The sequence below is a fragment of the Poecilia mexicana genome, unplaced genomic scaffold (assembly GCF_051168715.1).
Source record: "Poecilia mexicana isolate PSO_F unplaced genomic scaffold, ASM5116871v1 scaffold_22, whole genome shotgun sequence".
In the NCBI taxonomy this organism is placed as follows: Eukaryota; Metazoa; Chordata; class Actinopteri; order Cyprinodontiformes; family Poeciliidae; genus Poecilia; species Poecilia mexicana.
The window spans coordinates 14,895,447-14,916,072 of NW_028263391.1; the positions used below are offsets into that span (position 1 = coordinate 14,895,447).

At 36.7% G+C, this 20,626-nt stretch overlaps 1 long non-coding RNA gene across 1 annotated transcript; it reads right to left on the reverse strand.

The window, feature by feature from the left end:
* Positions 1-1,786: 1,786 nt before the first annotated feature.
* LOC148152820 (uncharacterized) lies at positions 1,787-20,523 on the reverse strand. Its single transcript, XR_015762015.1, has 2 exons — positions 20,411-20,523; positions 1,787-3,433 (listed from the first exon to the last, which is right to left on the reverse strand). It is a non-coding gene; the product is annotated as an uncharacterized LOC148152820 (long non-coding RNA).
* Positions 20,524-20,626: the final 103 nt, after the last annotated feature.

The following is a 20,626-nucleotide window of genomic DNA, read 5'->3' on the forward strand; positions in this document are numbered from 1 at the left end:
CCCAGCTGTATACACGAGAGAGACACAACAGGTTGATTTTCTTGCTTTGGTTTGTTAGATGTTCTGTTTACTTTTGCTCTTATAACCAAACCACATCCAGATTCAGTTGCAGGCAATCAGATCCATATTTCTAGGAGTCTGTGTGTTTGGACTTTACCAGCATCCATAATCTTTTACACATCCAAATGAGACAGACTTTCCCAGAAAGTGAACTACGTTCCATTTAAAGCAGACCTAAAGCTCTTTTGTTGTGTGATGTAAATTTATTTTGATCAGAAAATGACCTAAGTTATTCATAAGCACTTCAGTTTACGGTCAAAAATATAATAGTACAACAAGCAAGCCTCATTACCAACCACTGATAGCCTACAGTCTGCGAATGTTTCTTTTCAGTGAATCCAGCACACTCTTCAGATGGAAAATATATGGATCTTATCATAGCACTTCCTGCAAATGTTTCTTGATGGTTGCATAAAAGAAAAACAGGCAAACTTAGAGTGGATGGTAAGTTAATTTGCTTCTCGTACAGCAAATGATTAGTGAAATGCCTCGAAACTTTGTGCAACACTATCAGTATATACTCAAATAGATCTACAGTTATTGGGTTACTTTCAAGTTTGATAAACTAGATAAAGATCGTCCGTGGAGACCGTCCATTAAAGTCCAAGAAAATCTTTAGATCACAACAGAAAGTGAAGTCTGAAGGCCTTGTTTTTATGAATTAAGTGCGACTCGTGCCCAAGTCGTGACTTGAGTCCCCATCACTGTAATGAATTCTACCGAAAACGATCGTACTGTATGTACGTCAAGCGGCTAATGTGTATTGAAAAGCACCAAGTCTGCAGTCAAGGAGTGGAAAAAAAAAAAGAGGAGTTGAAAGGTTCAATCTAAAGAGATGGGCCCTGATTAGATTAGCCATGGGTGGCAGCGTCATGGGGGTAATATTCTGAGACATCTTTCTACAATAAATATATTTTTAATTTGTGCTCCTTTATTAACCAGCAAAATCACTTCAAAATGAATAGCACATTATTAAGTCTTCTAGTGGCTCTTACTGTTCTTTATCATGAGTTTGTTTCACAGCGCAATTCATCTCCAGCCATTCTTCACTCTAAATATGTTTTATATGAGCCTTCATTTATCATGGCCTGTCAGCTCTTAACTGTATCATTATTCAGTCTAGAGTTATAAATTGGAATCATTAAACGGTTTTTCATATAATCTGATGCAATAACTGCTCCCCCTTTATTGGCTTGTGAAAAGAAAATAGTAAATACAATTGTCTGTCAAGATCTGTGGAGATAGCCGTCTCTCTCCGACTGGAATGAAATTAGCCCGGCCGAGGAGACAGGATCAATGTCAGCAGATTTGTTCGACTTTCATCGTGGAGGGGACGGGGCGGTGAGCAGATGAAGGATGGAGAGAAAAGGAAGCTGACACTGCCGAACCCGATGAGGAATGCGGGCTATTGCTGTCAATGTTTTTTTTCATACAGTGGTACATCAATCAGGGCGCCTTTGAACTTCCTGCTCTGCAGCTCTGCAGGGACATTTGTAATGGAGCTATTTCATTCCCCCGGAACTCAACGTGTGGACTGTGCATTGTTTGTCAGAGACGTTTTCATGAGAGGACATGGAGTGATTAATGGTGACAATGTGAGGTCAAACGTTTCATCTTTTGTATCATATTCAAATCAGAAGAGGACCTTGGCAGCATGAACTGCGCCTGTGACTACCACATGGTAAACAATAACAGGAGTAAATGCTGTCGACATTCTGAAAGATCAGAGAGTAAACACCATCTTTTATTCTTCTTTTCGATGTATTTATTTTTGCACCGCTTCCATCACAGAACAACACAGGCAGCTGAACAAAAAAAGAAGTTGGAAGATGTGTAAATTGAAAAAAAATAAAAAATAAAATAAAATAATAAAAAAAAATGTTCTAGTTAAGGTTAATGATGTATACACAAACAATCAACTCTTATCATACTGGAATAATTTATTTTTAAAATAATTATACTTTCACTTAATAAATAAATAAATACTAATAAGCTTCTTCTCTGGGTGAAGATTGCCACCTGCTGGTGACCTCACAGATCCCGATTTATTTTCAATTGGATAGTTTTTAAAGTTATTTATATAATATAATATAATATAATATAATATAATATAATATAATATAATATAATCAACTGATGTTGCAACTCATTTAAGCTTGTCCTTTTGTAACACAAGCAATGTTAACAGAAAATGAATGTATGTATATTTCAGTTCATTCAGTCATTCAGATTTAGATTTGATTATTTTAATTTAATCATTTAGCACTAAACCTAACCTTGCTTAAAAAAATAGTGAAACAATATAAAAAGAGTATCAGCTGTTGTTAAAAAATTATTTTAATTCAACATTTTCTTCTTACTGGAAGTAATGTTAGTGACCTAGTGGTAGGGCCACAATTTTGACTTGAACCTGATATCTCTGGAGGGAGCTGAAGATTATAGAGGCGGCAAGGAGCCTTTCCACCCTCACACGCCTGGACCTGAACATCAAATAGAAATGGTCAAAATACCGGTGGAAATATAAAAAATATGATCAGATTATATAAGATGGAGGTAGACTGCTGTAAAGCCAAGGAAGAATTTTACATTTATTATGCATTATTTTGTTTTTAAATAGGTCTCCAATTACCTTGTTTTGTTTTTATATCTATTGGCTTGATTTCAACTCAAGCAAATAGGGTCAAGAGCAACTCTGAATCATGAAGACTTATCATGCAAGCCTATGCTGCCATCTAGTGGATACTACATAGGATGACAACATGTGAGAGCTCAGAGATTTCCTAGATCTACATTTCCTAGATGTCTGACCAGCTGGTGGAATATATGATATGGAAGTATTATGTCCAGTATTTTTGATTTTTGTACTGAAATTTTCCACAAGTGGAAAGACGTTTTATATTTGAAACCTTTTTTTTTTATTTAATTTTATTTTTTCTGAAAATGCAGTAAAACGTTTCTTCAAGTGGGATTACAGAAGTCTGTCCCTGATTCGGTCACTTGAAGTTGAAAAAGTACTCTCCAATCACATATTTCACGGAGGAGGATTCAAGTTTTATTGTTAGCAGGAATTTATTTTTATCCACGCAGAGTTCAAATCCAAGTTTGTGTGAAAAATTCCATTGTTTGCAAAATGTTCAGAGCTCCTTGGCAGGGACATTTATTTACCCTCTTCACACACCCGTATTTCCACCTGCACACTGGATGTGTTTATATCTAAACTCCAGAGAAAGGGAGCCGGTTCACCCCAAGGTCTCTGTTCTGTCAGCAGGCGATGAACCTCAGTGATGCTTCTTTTACCTCCTGCTTCTTCTCACCCTCACCCTTGAAACGTCCTCATCTGTCCGTGTGAAGTGTGTGAAGATGCAGCAAAGGTCTGGAAAAAGAAAGCACATTTTTCAGACTCTTCGCTGAGCTATAAATTACACCACTACTCCATTAAACCACAGCTCGAGCAAATAAATAACTACTAATGCATTGAATGATGGGTCTCTCATATCAGGAAAAAGGTTCACTTTTTGAATATTGTGTTTACTGCAAGTCAGTAAGTAATTTAAGGATGCCTGATGCGAAAATGGCACATTTCTTATTCTTTCAGGGTTATATAACAAGGCTGTGTCCCCACCACCACACGCCTCTCATATATTCATATATGCATCTTTTTATGAATGCAAAAATATGTACGTGAAGAGGGGAAAAGTTCCCACATTGCAAAATGTATGTATTTATTATTTAGGTTTGTCTATTAGTTTTACTTATATATATTCTTGGGAGATCTGGCACCTTTAAAACAGGCAGTACAATTTACTTAACCGTGCAACTTTAACAACCTAGCACAAAAAATAAATTTTAATAATATTGATCCTAAAATATCTGTTTTCAGTTAGTGTTCACACTTTTTATAGCACCCTCAGACAAGTACTTAAAATAAAAGATGCTAGTCTTGTTGCTTCCCATTACACCATGTCCGTCTCTAACATAGTTTGATCCTGTATGTCGTACAAGACAAGACCATGCAACTGAGCCTTTTGTCAGTGCTTGAAGACGATGAGACGCACGACCAGCTACGTGTCCTCAGTCACCCGTGAACCCTGTCCTTGTTAGACAGGCTGATTCTGCAAATGTGTCATCACTTTGCACCATGTTGTCGATATGATTGCAGATTTTTTTTTTTTTTTTTTGTCTTTTCCTGAGAACCTGATATGACCTATAGAACTGTCATATCGAGTGAAAAAACAAGTCAGAGGAATGTTTTTATCTTGTGTCCTTTAAGGCCAGAGTTCAAATTACTGCCATGCTCCTCCTTTACCTCCTTTTCGCTGTGGTATTGTCTCAGTAATGGGACTGGTCCTGTTTAATGATATAGTAATTGTTTTTGCATAAATTGAATTTTCAACATCGTTTAAAACACATTGAGGAACATGATCTCTTTACTTTTGAAAACCTATGTTTACCTTATCTCTTGTTCAGCTGTAAAAACTGATGACTTTTTTTTCCATCAATTTTGCATGACGAGAAAAGAAAACGTTTAAACTATTATAAGGAGCCCATCAAACCTGTCCTCCTGGGCTTGCTTCCACTTGCCTCGGCTCCATTAAAAAACAAAACATAACACAGTGCTGAGAATGGCTGAGGATGAATCATCTGAAGACAAGGAAACAGTGACAGATCCATTTTTAGCTTTTGCTCAAACATTTTAGCTCCAGAATGCTAATAACGTCTCGGTTGGTTTGGTTAAACAGTCACTGAAGGGTGGGTATCTGTTTCAGGGGGTCTCTCTTTGCAGACAGTATCACTGACACCCCATTACCTCCCAGTCCACTCACACTTAAAACAGCAAAGTGATCTTTCTTCTTGATTTTTTTTTTTTCTTTTCACATTTTGGAACATCAAAACCGCAGCTTCTCTTCTATTGGGATTCTATGTACCAGAAAAACACAAAGTAGGAATCAAATTTGTGGTAGAAGGAAATGGACCGTGCTCGGTGTGGTGGAAAATTAATTCGGGAACAAACTTGTTGGTAGCATCTTGCTGTGGGCATACTTCTCATATCCAGAAATATGAGAAGCACATTGATTAGAGGATGGATGGAGCAAAGTACAGAACAATCATGGAAGAATGGCTGACCTGAAGTCCTGAAACTGATGCAGATGTTTACCTTCCGAAAAGAAAATGAGTTCAATAAAAGGCAAGAGCCGCAGTGGAATGATTTTGCTCAATGTATATGTTAGAAATACCTACTTAAAATCCAGATTTAATGTTCACTCATGTTCTCCATGAAATCTGACTGAGCACAAGGTACTTTCCAAAAATAAAATGAGTTATAAATTTCAGTCTCGATATGCGCAAACCCAAAAGAAGCAAAGCCTGATTGGCTCGGTGTGGTTCTGCAAATTATTCTACAGTCTCAGAGGGATTCATACACATTTTCAGGTTTTTATGTATAAAAGACAAAAAAAAAAAAAAAACTCAACGCAGATTTGAGCTCAGCCACGGGAGGAACGAAAAGCACTGAATTACAGGCAGAAACAAAGGAGACTGTTATTAAAATCTTCTATATTCCAGAATGCACTATACGTTGAACCATTTTCATGCTCAGTTCCCAGGAAGGATGAGCTCCACAGATGGAATCTGAGTGACATTACAGGACTACCAAAACAGCATATTTCTTTGTCTTATGTCTTTACTCAGGAGGACACGCAACTGAATGTCTTAGACAGTGCTTGCTGAGTAAAAGACTGTGCCTTTGAAGGAACATTGGATCCAAAATAAATTACGGATCTGCTGAACCCGGTCTGTCAGAGCTCCTGGGGAAAACAACCTGACAGGTTGGGGTCGCTAATTAAGTCGTCTAATTGGTTCCCTCTCCGCTGCTTTGAGAGAAGAGGGCACAGAAACCCCAGCTCTGCATGCCTGCATTGTCATCTCCAACAGAACACCCCCAGCATCATCATGCCACATCGCAATCCACGTTACAACATCGACACGCAACATCACAATCACGAGTCACTGCTTGGGTATAATATTTGATGAAGTTAAAGTTTGTTATTTGCAGCTGAAATTGTCATCACAGTGTTCTCCATTTGTCACTTAATTTTAATGTATTTTCTTTCTTTTGTCCTAGAAATTCAGGACGCAAGTAGTAGGAGGAAACACTTGACTCCAAAGATGTTTTTGAGAAGTGGCAGCACGTTGTGGTCTGCTGCATGTCGGCCCACTTTAAAAGCTCTACTAAGACTCTTCCTTTGAGACAATTGGACCATGAATCACATCAAGAAAGGTTTTGATTTATCAACACAAGCCCCCCCTCTCCCCCCACTTCAAACTTTCCATTGAGAAATCTACAATAATAACCAAAACATCACGATAACACCAAATAGCCATAAAGATAACATTGAAAAAAGCATCAAACATAATTTGATTCATCATCTTGAACAGATTCTTTGAAGTGCAATGAGTTGATGAATTGTTGGTGTTTGTAAGGGGCTGACAGATGTTGCAGATTTCAACACAGCTTAACGCCCTCTAATTATCATGGATGAAGCTACGTTCTCCTTGACTTCTCATAATGCTGCGTTTTGTCTAGGAAACTCGCTGAGACCTCAGGCCAAACCCATAATTAGCTGTAATATGGGTGCACACAACTCAAATATGGTTACATCAACACTGACATTGAGCGAGCTCATTTTTTATTTATTTATTTTTTTTTATTTTACATTTTCCAAAGCTGTTCCGAAGAATAACATCATCTCATGTGGGCTCCACCACACATGCCATCATTATCACAGCTGCTGTCAACACTATTGGACGGGACTCGTAATCTTACTTGTAACTGTTACCACTAAACTCCTAGTTGTGCAACCACACCCGACGTCTTTTATTTGGTCTTGTGGGCCTTTGCCGGGTTCTCCTAGATTTAGGTACAATTAGAATTTTGATATCAGGCTGAAAATTAAAGCAAAAATACGCTGAAAATTCTTGTGACACAAATTTACTTGAGTCACAGTTCCATGGGTTGCTATTGGCTTTCAGATTGACATTAGTTTCTAGTTAACTTTTTAGCAAGTCAGGGACTTTGTCTGCAGTGCTGAATGTCTCTCCCAGCATGGCTGAGTCGACAAAAACCTGATCTGACTTAAAGGATATGAAGAAAATGTATTGCTCATCAAACAGGTAGAACAGGAATCCGCCAAGAACGGCTTTTTTTTTTTACAAAGTATTTGCACGGTTGAATATAAACACTAAGGGACTAAAACATTCAAAATGTTTGAAAGACTTGTAAATGTTGACTCTTATGATGTCAAAATATCTGGTAAGATGTCTATTAGGAATACATTTCCTCTATGACTGTTCTTCTGTTACCAGTTTTACACACCGGCAAATTTTATCTGCAGCACCATCTACTATTTAAGCTAGTACTGTAGCACCTCAGTTGTGCCTGAAATGAAAGTGTCAAAGTCAGAGGGACTTCAAGGCCAAATTCTCACACGATAGCCTGCTTAAGATAACCACAGCCCAAGACAAAGTATTACCATCCCATGAATAATGCTCAAACACAATCCAAGCTTCATGGCCACAGGTGAGAGGTGGAACATCGATATATTGGAATCCTGAAGGCTTTATTTTTATAGGTCAACTTTTGTTTGCCAGAGCAGACTGAAGGATGCCGGCAGACAAAGTCCCAATCTGTTGATTACATCTCTAATCCATCCTACAATCACCCATAAACAAGAGGGAAGATACTTGAACTTCCTAACTTGATTAATAGATGAGCCTTCTAGCAGTCTACCTTTTCCTGTTGAGAAAAAAAAAAAAAAACCTCAGACTCAGAATCACTGATTCTCAGCCAGAAATCTTCATACAGTGCTGGTGACCAACTCGGTGCTCACAAAACGCCATGGCTTGAATAAGTCAAGAGAACCACATCATCTGCAAAACCCAAAGTTGCAACCCTGGTGTCCTCCACTCCATGACTGCCCCTTCAAATACATGAACTCACAAACAGAATCAAGGACAAACGGCAGTGTTGGTAGAATCCATTCCGCATTTAGAACCAGCTAAAGTCTTCTTGTGTCCGAGAGGTTAGAGTCCGTGTCAAACGGCGTTTTGACTAAAGTCCAAAGGGTTGGAGTCCCAGTTGAAGGCGTCTCAACTAAAGTTCTACAGCTTTTTATTTCTCTTTCTCACTGTTTACGTTTTAATTATGTCTTTAAATCTCTTTATCTTTCTCACATGCTGTTTTTATTTTAATTATGTAAAGCACTTTGAAATGCCTTGCTGCTGAAATGTGCTATACAAATAGGATTTGATTGATTGATTGATTGATTGATTGATTGATTGATTGATTGATTTCGATAGCATAATAAACATGTATTTTAGGTTGGTTGGCCTCAGCGTCTTGCTCTCCTGTCTTGTGTGTTTCTGTGTTGCCCTTCGACTGATTTGCCTCCAGGATGTACCCTGCCTCTTTATCAATGACTGCTGCAGTTCCAAATCCTGTGAAAATTAGGCAGCCATAACAAATAGATGGATGTTACGAAATGTGCAAAATATAATTCAACTAAAAATCAATATATTAATTCAGGCTGTAATATATTAGTAATGTATGCATTACACATTAATAAGTTTATAATAGTAATTGATATGTTTATATGGGTAGTTATTAAATACTATGCTCGTAAATTTTACACACCTACATATGGTATTTGCACTTTTGCACACTGACGTGGCTTTGCTCCTGAAAGGCTTGGGAACAGCTCATAGAAACCCTATCTTGAGATAAGATACATACAGGCATGCAGGTCACAGAAAAACTCATGCATGTGTTCCTTCACTTGCTCGTCTGGTTCTTATCTTCCAAATTTGTTGAGCATTAACGGTGGTAATTAATACACAACATCCCGAACAACACCAATGAATACACTCTCCAGGATAATTGTTTGCCTCATGCTTTATGTATGATAAAAATTAATGACAGTCTTTATTAAAATAAAATAAAAATAAAAAGCTTTCCAAACAAACATTGCAATTTGTGAAAAATGTATTTCCTCCTTGTTAAATAAAGTAACTAAATTAAAAAAAAAGCATGGATATTTTCCAAAGATAACACAATAAAATTGCTTGTAGATTACTTGTAGACCTTTATTAAAGTTTAAAAGTGTGACTCCTGTCCCATACGTGTTTGGTTTTTCTGTCATAGTAATTTTAACCTTTTTGGTTTTCAGGAGGATCATGTTAAAAATAAACAAATTATATGTTCTCCAGGAAGCCCCTAAAATAATAATAATAATAATAAAAAAAAACATGTTAAACAAGTAAAAATAAGTGAGATATTTTTTCAAGTTACCTTAGAATCATGTCATCTCACTCGGAATCAGTGGAAATGATTGGTTTACAAATTAGAACCTACAGACTGGCTGAGAAATTCTCTAATTCAAAAGGCGGAAATTAATCATAATCAATGGTGCATTTCAACCTGAAAATCCTCTGCAGCACACTACACATTTCACAGACTGTAGAGTTTCCAAATAATTCACGTTAGCTTAAAATCTGGGTCTTTTGTACCACTGACATAGTAGAGAATGCCTAGCTCAACCGCAAAACCATAAAAAATATCCACTATCCACTGTACCATATTGTGATTTGTGAACGCATGAGAAAAAGGAGAGAAAAAGTCGGAATAAAAATATTACTACAGAGCCTGAATATTGTGATTCAGAAGACAGGGAGTGCAGCGCTATAAGCAGCACATTCATTCAGGAAGCGGCATGCTGAAGAAAATGGGGGCGCTAAGGGGTTTTTCCTTGGCCAGCAAGTCCGGGCTTGGTTGCAAGTCTATGTATCCCTACTCAGTGCAAACATGTCAAATATTTCAGCACCTGTATGACGGAAAGAAGTTACACTTATTCCTCTGCTATGTTTGCATCACAGGCTTTAAAACTAATTTGGGCTTAAAGACAGTAAATGCTTATCTTTTTAACATTTTAATTAAAGATGCAAAAAAATCTCTATCATCAGTTTGAAAACTGGAGTAGTTTATGATGGCTTGATTAAGATTTACCATCTGCTTTATCAAATCCCAACTCAGGTTTTCCACATGTATTTTCTTGAACCTGCTTCCAAAACTTCGGCTACTCAACGAGGAGAAAGAGACGTCCAGCTAATCAGTCCACATGTGTGGTGAGGGGGACAAACAAGTCTCCATTATGTGGACACTGGACCATGATTCAACAGCTTTCAACAGATCACCAACATTACAGACAACCACAAGCAGGAATTCAGGTGCATTTCAGGAAATTGGCTCAGCTGTCTTTTGAGAAATGTGAAAAGTGCAGGTTTTGCTGGAATATAAGCTACAGAGGACACCCAAAACAAACCCACTTCCTGGCCCAACTGGCATCCAAAGCAGGGTAGAAATAAGGGAACGTATTTATGGGCGTCTGGCTCTGGTACAGTGAGGTCAAAGCACTGATATCATTCATGAAAAGATCCTTGCACCCCTGTATATTCATCTGAGAAAAAAAAAAGAAAAAAAAAGAAAAAACTATGTGACTTAATAATTAATTTTTCCTACTCATACTAAAACCATAAGGTTTTTCTGTTTAGGATAAAAAACAATCTTCTTCTATTCTCAGTATCCTACACCTTCTCAGAGACATAAAACCCCAGATTTTGTTTCTACAGCGCTGTATCAACAGTGTCCAATCCATCTTTGGGATTTCTTTCTCAGACGAACAAGACTATGCTGGTAACATTGACTGATATCGAGCTTGGCGTTTGAAAGAAGACACAGGGTTTTTATAAGCTCATTAATCTTAAAAGGAGTAACTGTCAGAAGACATACAGTACCCGTATCCCTGACATAGAAAAGGCCCCTCCAAGGCCGTAATTTCTGGTTTGGCGGAAAACAATATTACACTGTGCCTCACAGAAGGCCTTGAATGTCCTCTTGCACAATTTTCCTTCTTAGATCTGGCATATTTTAGCTATGAAACACAGACTAGTGCAACAATAGTAATCTCTCATGGCTGCTCAAAGAAAAGGGTCGGTTAAGAATAGAAATCTTTTTGAATCACAGGTGCTTCAAAGGGAAAAAAATATATATATACTTCTTAAAGAAAACACACTTAAAATAAAAAAAAAAGCAGTTCTAAAAGTAAGTCAAAAGTTAATCATAGAGGTTGTGGAATAACAAGGTTAAAATGCAGTGTTTATATCGGTTTCCACATGTGACCCACTGTTTTCAACTTCTCTGGCCGACTTCCAAGTACGACAGCCATGAATCAGCATCGAGTCTAAAGTGCTCCGAAAGTAATTAAGGGCCCTCCTCTTAATTGACAACAGATCCAGACAGGCAAGGCCTGAGAGCTAAACAAAAACCATGGGAACATACAGAGACACGTGCAGCAATGCTGAGAAAAGTATTGTTTGGATAGATCACATTAGCTGGGAGAGTTAACAATCTAGCAAGAAAACATATTATATCACAAGCCACAAAATAAGCTGGTAGTTTTTTTTTTGCTTTTTATGATGTTTGTGTGATTCACCTAAGATTTCTCAATGAACTCCATCACACATCAAAATTTGTTACGTCTGTTTAGAAAGCTGTGCCCGGGTTGAGGAATTTCCTCATCTCCTTAAAATGATACTATTTTTTCCTCCCCAAGCTCTCATTATAAAAGAGGTTTCTGTATGTGACCACAGAGGGAGCTCTTCATCATGTTTTAACTCGTCTTGCCACGTTGTGACATTAAACACCTTAGTAGTGATATTAGAAAGTCATAATGGGGCACAAGATATGAATAGATTTAACATGGTCAATTCAAAATATCGATATTTAAAACACTGCACAATTCCATCCTCTCAATCCTTTAAATGACGATTATAAGTTGATGTCTGATAAACAGATCTTTTGCCTCCTTAGCACTATTATCCTCATAGTAGCTGCTTATTATTTATACTTGTTCAAAGGCTCTCTACTCCAAAACAGTGATGCAATTAAATACTGGTTTTCATCTTCGATAGACCACCTCAATCAAAATCATTGCTCTAAACAGCACCTGCTGTTTGTGAAGAGAATTACTGTTGTGCATTTGAATTAAAGTCTTTCAACAGGAAGCAGCTGTAAGCCTGGTAAAAGAAAATGTTATTAAAGTGGAAGTACGGGGGGCTTACCACATAAAAATCTAAATGTAGATTCTTCACTATATGGTAATTTGATACAAGCAGAGACAGACCCAATGGTTTTATTTTTAGGACAGTTGGCATTAAACAAAATAGTTTAGAGCTGGAGGTTGTTATTAGGCGTTTCTGGATTTTCCATTTACTGGTAGGTGTTTTCCAGGTTCTTCCCTTCACTGTTCATTTTTGCTTATGACGGCGCTCAATGTGTGATTTCACTTTTTTTCTTTACTTGTTTTAAGTAAAATAATCCAACGAGTTAAAGCATACTTGTTTCATATGCTTTAGGAACTAGAAGGACACAATTGTATTAGGGTAGGGCTAGGGTTTGTAAACCCTAGCCCTAAATAGGGTTTGTAAACAGTTTGTAATTCTATTTGTTAGCCTCTAATAAGCCATGCCCTAAAGAAGGCATTCCCTAGTTCCTCATTTCCTTTAACCTTTGCTTTGAGGGTGTTTCCTAACATGTCATTTCCTTTAGCTTTAGCTTTGCAACTAGCTAAATGAGATAGAAGAAAAAACACAGAATTATTTATTCTCAACACCACTTGAGTTTGATTTATTTGTTCTTTACTAGCAGAGTTCGAACTGAATTAACATGTTGGGTATATTAGTACATTTCAAAAATTTGAATTTTGCATTAAAAAGACAAGATTTCTTGGCAGTCATCTCAGGAAGTGAAACTCATATATTACATAGAATCATAACACATAGAGTGATATATTCCAGCCCTGTGTTTCTAGACATTTTGATGAGATAATAAAAAACAAAATCTCAGAAAATTTGAATATTGTGAAATAGGCCATTATTATAATTATTGGGAACTAATCAGTCTGCCCCTGTCACATTCCCCGTGTCAAGTCAATCCTAAATAAAAGACAATGTCAGAGGTCTTACCTTGGCTGAAAAGTAAAGGAACTGGACTGTTCTACAATGGTTGAGAGTCCTATTTTCAAATGAAAGTAAAATCTGCAATTTATTTAGAAATCAAGGCACCAGGATCTGGAGGAACAGCGGAGAGACACATAATCTACATTGCTTGAAGTCCAGTGATAAGTTTCTACAGTCAGTGATGGTTTAGGGTGCCATGTCATCTGCTGTTGTTAGTCCACTGTGTTTTCCAAAGTCCATAGATTCTTGCAGCAGTCTACCAAGGCATCTAGAGCAATTCAAGCTTTCTCCTACTGTCTAGCTGTATGGTGATGTTGATTTAATTTTCCACCAATGCACCTGCCCACACTGCCAAAGGTATTCATTTTTTCCAAGTGTTTCTATTCTTGGCTGGCCAGTAAACTCCCTTGGCCTTTTTCCAATAGGAAATATATGTGTCGTCAAGAGGAAGAAAAGAGACACCAGACAAAACAAGGCAGATGGTCTGGAAGCAGTTATCAAAGCAGTTTGCCCTCCACTACACTTACGCTGTCCCACAGGCTGATCGCGTCAGGCTGACGCATTGATGCACTAATTCATACAAGAGGAGGCCCAACCAAGTAATCAGTGTATAGAAATGCACATACTTTTCAGAAACCTGGCATTTGTGCTTAAACAGTTTTTGATTTGTCCAACGTGATATTCTAAAAGACACTGAACTATTGTCTTTACCTGTAACCCATAATCATTAGAATTGCAAAAAATAAAAGCTTGACACTCGATGTGCAAAGAATCACTATAAAACACCCTTTTCATATTCTGAGATGACGGGCAAGAAAAATTGTGCTTTTGCGCAATATTCTAATTTTGTGAGATGTGATAGTAGGTGCAGGACAAGTTGCTGCAATATCTCACAAGGAAGGTCAGTCCCATAGCTTGTGGGTTGCCAGTTTTAACCCCGCCTTTAACTCTGCCTCAGTCACCTTACCACTGTCTCCTCGGGGTAGACATTTTACCTGCCAACTGAATGGCAGCCTTGCTTCTGCCAGCTGTGGCTATAACATAGTTTGCCACCACTAGTGAGTAAATGTGTGTATGACTTTGGAGTCCTCAGACTAGATTATAGTGGAAGCCATTTTAACATGAGCAGACAGCTTTTCTGAGTTTTTTCTTTCTTTATTATTATTATTATTATTATTATTATTATTATTATTATTATTATTATTATTATTATTATTATTATTATTATTAAGTCATCTGACTCCTTTGTGTTAAAAAGAAACTTTGAAATTAAAGCACAATATGTTACTAAGTTCAAAGATAAAAAGGTGGCAGGCAAAGTTAAAACGTGTTGTTCATTGGTGACAAAAGTCCCAGGGTTAAGAAACTCACCTTGCTAGAATGTTCAGCGTTAGCATTGGAGCTGTTACTAAACCTTTTACCTGACAGCTTCACCTAACTGTGCTACTCATTAACAATGACTGCCTCTGGGCTAAAAAACTCATGTTGCTAGAAAGTTTGACTTTGACATCAAGGCATAAAATATTACTGAAATAGAAAACCATTTAAACCTTCTGCTAATATGCTCTCTTTACCTGAAGCATTTGCTGAAGCTCAGTTTGGTAGCCAGATTGACATTCGCATTGTCACTAAGCTAGTTAGAGCTCAATCCAAATGTAAATCAAATAACTCAAATAAGTGGTTAACAATCAGACCAAAATGTTCTGAAGTGCAAAAAAGTACATTTAGACTTTTAATCCAGATGTACTGCAAAGGGGCTAGGCCGATAATCGGGCATATTGGGTATTTACCTGAATGGACTGGAACACATTTTGGAAGATGTATTTTATGCAAGTTAACCAATTGTCATCTCTTTTGATCACTTTCTTGTTTTGGCAGGCCCAGGTTCTTGCATAAGGCAATCATAAGTCCATTTGTGTGGGCTGTTCTGGGGGTGGGCACCTCAGTCAATTGCGCACATCCCCATTTTTATCATAACACTCTGTGCCTAGCAGGAGCAGGACTCCCCAAACACAAATAGCAACAAAATAGCATCTGAAGATTTTCAATTTTTACAATACTGTTCAGTGTTCAACAATTAGTACACGAAATAACTCATTGTTCAATGCTTGTTACCCTTAAAATTCCTTGAAAAAATTTAACTCATGAGCCAGACTTTCTAGTTTCATTTGTATTAAGTAAACTCTTCCTCCTATTATTCTTCTTCTGCTACTAGCTGTTGAATGAATGCAGGTAATCCAATCTGCATGTACTGTTTAAAATGAGAACTACAATGTTCCAACTGCACTCAAACGAACAAGGTCATTTTTGCTGCACTAGTGCAAACTGATCATTTCACCAACATGTATGCACATGTGTAGTCTACCATACTGACCGAAAAAAGTGTTTAAATGCAGCTGATGAACTAATAATAACTTTAATATAAAACATACATGATCACAGTGAAATGTCTTTGTGATATTTAGCAGTATTTAAAGCTAAATTTAGATGCATGTGGTTAGTAGAACCAAAAAATAAATGAACACAGTAAATACTACTTAATAAAACTAAAACATAAACTGTTCTTCGTAACTGGCAGCTCATTCCCCAGAATAAAGTCTACAAATGTACTATTTATGTTTTAGTTTTATGAAATGGCATTATTTGTATTTTACAAAATAGGTGTATAAAGCCTTTTATAATTCTTGACGCAGTATTTTATTAAATTATTCACCGTCTTCATACCAGTACAAGAACAAATAATCATAGGGGTCATCTATAGGGATCATGTCTGAGTAATCATGATGGTGCACCTGAAGCAAAAATGCAGAGCCATACGCTGGAATATATAAATGCACAAAACTCAAGCCTGATGTAAATGCTTCTCGTACTGCAATTGCAATTTCTATTATAATTCAAAGGCTTTGACAGCTTTTATATAAAAATTTGACTACATTGCATAAAATGCACAGACTTTCTCCCAGAAATTCTTTCAGTTATAAATACTGTGAAATTGGCAGGCCAATGCATATTGTGTATCCAGTTTAAAAGGCGTAAATAATTTGCCATTTCCGCTGTGTCTCTCCAAAGCACCAATTCTCAGACAACAGATCTGACTCATAATTAGAAGTACGTTTAAAACACAAAGAAACACGAGACATGTTTGGGGAAGGTCACAAGCAATTACCAGCCTGGTAAAACAAACAAAAAAAACAAAAAACAAAAAAAAAACAAGCTGGCATGTCTCACATGGCACCACCGTGCACCCTCATTAGGCATGTTCTGCAGCTCAGAGTGGGTCTCATGACTATAAAAGAAGTCAACTCCCTGCCTTCGGAGGCTGGTCTAACCAGCAGGAGCACAAAGAAACTACACAACACCACCTCTAAATCAGATAGGAGCAGACAAACCTTTTCTGCTACGATTATCGGTGGGAGAATCTGTGTGGTTCTTTACAGGTTGGGAATGGTTGACTTTTAGAGGATAAAACCGTATTTCCACTCCCTCCTTTCAAATAAGGAGGGAGTGGACATCAGACAAAAGCCTATAAAACTTTCAATTTTTTTGATAAGTGTTTACACCCCAAAATATGAGGCCTTCAAATAAGGCAAAAGTTAACCTTCTATGGGAGTATTAGACCTAATTGCAAACATGAACCATTTAACCTTTAACCCTCCCCCCCGCTTGTGTTTCATTCTAAGATGCTAAAAGAAGCAAGTTGATCTGAAGTTGAATTCCATATGATTTATCCTACCATTTAAATATTTTTTGTGAGCATGAGGATTAGACAGCCTATCTATACGACATCAGGATACATGCTCCCGAACGATCAGAATAATCTGTACCATCAGACTCAAAGTAACACTTATCCTGCTCGATGGATTCGAGGGAAAATAGAAGTTAAAATTTGTCTTAAGACTTTAAAGACAAAGCACACTTGAGGACGTTTATCCTTTGATGACACTTAAAACCAACATCAATATTTACTGACTAGGGTCATTGCACCTCGCTGGTGTCAGGTGTCAACTGAATGAGTTGGGGGGACATTTTTATTTAAGTCTGTCAAGACGTCTGTTTGAACTATTCAAGTCTGCGATTGACTTGACGGCATTAATTAATTACTTTAAGGGGGGAAAAAAATGACTATTAGAATTTACACATGCCAAAATGTTCAGACTGAACAGCAGCTGTATTATTTTTTTACACTGGAAAAAATATTTGAGTGTTGAAAATATTAATTATTAAATTCATTTTGATTTGAAGCAAATTACTTTGTATATGTATTGTTCAATAACAGTTTAATACTATAAAGATTAACTACCTTTATTATAACAATATACCTGAACAGAATTTGACTGAAAATTATGTTGAATTAGCTGTTACTCCTATTGTTTAATGTGTAACAGAAAATAGTGGCACCAATTTATTTATGAGGGTTTAAATAAGCACTCAGTTAAAGTTCAGAAGTGTCAGAACTAGGACTTTTGCTTGTCAGTTTCTGTACTGGAGCACAATTTTAAGTTTGTGTACAGCTTTAACTAGTTTAGGAATAGCAACATTAAAGCTAAGCTTGAAATCAAGTATTGATTCTGCCATTAATATTGTGCAGCATATCTTGAGTGTGGACGTGAATGGATAGATTCATGATCATTTATTTGATTAATTGAACTGAGTAAATTCATTTCCAAAACTGATTTAAATATAATTTTTTTTTTAGTTAAATCGATTTTCGTTTTTTTTTTTTTTTTTTTGAGTCTTGCATGACTAAACAAGATGAATTAAATAGTTTGGCACAATTTCATTGATCAAATGCTGGTCAGTGAAGATATCAGTCTTCTCTGAAAGACTGATATCTTCTCTATTTATGGATCACAAGAATCCATAAATAGATTGATGCGTGATCCATGCATATCAAATAATTCTTATGGGCAATATAGTTTCACTAGATCATATAAGGAATTAAAAAGTATTTTTATAAACATGTAAATGTAGCAGCAAGAACAGACTTTAATATTCACATTGTAATGTACATAAATAAATTAATTTCATTTGTTAAATATACCAATACACATCAAGTGTCCTTATTAGCTATTGCTGAAAATCTATTAAGCGTTCAACAAATTAACATTTTTTCCGCTTTTAAAGCGCCTTAGTTGTACGAGTTTTTATGTATGAATAAAAGTCCTGTCAAATAAGCAATTGGAAAAACAGACGAATTTTTCATAGCTGTGGCATCTACGTGACTGAAAAAGATTTTCAATTTGAAATCAAATATTGAGGACTGTATTTTGGTATTTATGTTTCTGCTGTCGTGTTTATGGGGGAATGTATTGTGGGAATACACTAAGCCCTGGAAAAAAGGACAGACGCCGTTCAAGATGTGCTTTTGTTTTGTCACACCAGAGAAGCGACATTAGACAGTTGCGAAGTGCGCAAAAATTGCACCAACGACTTCTTACAGGCAGATGTTTTAGCCTAATTTATTGAACACAGACTTTCTTTCTTTGACTACTTTATGTGCAAAGTTTTTCGAGTGGTTTCGAACTCAAGACAATTAATTTGTTAAAGGTTTTTGAAATTCCAGCAATGCAACCTCCATAACGACCTTCTTAATTCAATGTACAAATATTAGCACTTTATATTTATCTTGTATACGTTTTGCATCTCGGAAATACATACAAAAAAAATAAACATTTCTAAATGTCACAGCAATTTCATAACATATACTTAGTAATTTTGGTTTTCTTAAGTAACCACTTAGTTCCGAAATAAATTAAATAAGAACATAAATGTATTTGCTCTGCATAAAAGCGAAGTTAATATTTTGTATTCATTTTCTCACGTCTATTGGAGATATCAATCAAGAGTTGTGAATTGTTTATGGGCCACTCAGTTATCACGGTAAGCTATCATAAAACGTCTCCCGGGTTAAAATATCAGACTTGACCTTAAGGTTAAAAAACGAAAAGGCCGCACATTGTGGCTATAATACTGAAACGTTAATTAGTAAAACTGGATTGTCTGGTTAGGACTTCAGACGTGCAAAAAACCTAGTTGAAAATGTAGAAGTCATAGAAGTGGTCTTTCCTACCGCACCTAATTTTGATAACTATACTTTCTGCAGTGTGTTGCAAGAAAGAAGCGTTAATAAAAGCACCAGACCGAAGAGTCACGCAAATAAACGGCTAAAATACTGCAGTTCCACAGTTGTCCAGACGAGGGGGGTCCACAGATGAAGTAATAGGGAGAAAGTAGCGAGAGACGGTGAAAAAGACAGACTGAAGTATTCTATGCATCATCACATGCCACCTTATCAAAATAGATTTGTGCAGAGGCTGTGAAAAAAATAAAAATAAAAATAAAATATATATATATATATATATATATATAAATATATATATATATATATATATTTAAGATCTATCTATAGATAGATAGATAGATAGATAGATAGATAGATAGATAGATAGATAGATAGATAGATAGATAGATAGATAGATAGATAGATAGATAGATAGATAGATAGATAGATAGATAGATAGATAGATAGAAAAAAACAACTTAATTCTCCATGCATTCTCCATGCATTTTAATATTTCGAGAGATTGTGTCTGAGACCCTCCCTGGTTGTAAGCCGGCCTGATGCTTTCCATGTGTCCTGCTCTATGATCTGTATGATGGGCTACAGCAGACAGGCAGGACGAGGGGTAGGGGAAGGGGTGGTTAGCATGTGAAAAAAAAAAGAGTAAAGAAACAGGGATGGGGGATTGGAATACTGCACCTTGTTACCATTGGGTCGACTGTTAAGTTTTACAAGTAACGTTTTGTGAGCTTATAAACGATACTTTCTAAACTCACACAGGAAACTCGGAAAACACGCTGTGATAATATTCTTCTGTGGAATCCAGTTGATATCCCAGAGTCTGCTGAGCTCTGCCATCTACAGAGGTATCGATTACATGAGGCTATTCTAATCTTTGATTACCTAACGCTGGCTAATAAAAATAAAGTAGAAAAACTCAGTCTGTAAGTGGGCATGCTTTTCCCCTAGCTCTGAAAAATAAAAATAAAAAATAAAAATAAAAAATAAAATAATAATAACAATAATAATAGTTGACGCGGCAATCAAATAGTCTGCACTCTTTTGCACGGCAGATAACGTCTTAAGTCATTTAAATCATACATACAAACATTTATATAAAAGAGCTCAAAAAAGCTCAACCGATTACATTGAAATGATGACAGTTTCAGCAATGTTTTCACATGCACACAAAAACCGAATCTATCATATGTAAGTTCTTACCATGGGCTGCATGTTGGACGAAACGTTTTCCTCTCTTCTACTTCCCCTATGCAAAATAATGAAGGGAGGCTGCGCAGCTCCGACCGGATAGGCTTCGTATTGGCTGACAACCTCTCCAGGGCAGAGCAACCAATGAGACCAGAGAGGGGGCTTGGCGTATTGCAACGAAGATTGACGTGGAGGACGCGTCAAATTAATTCCAGCAAGCTCTGAACT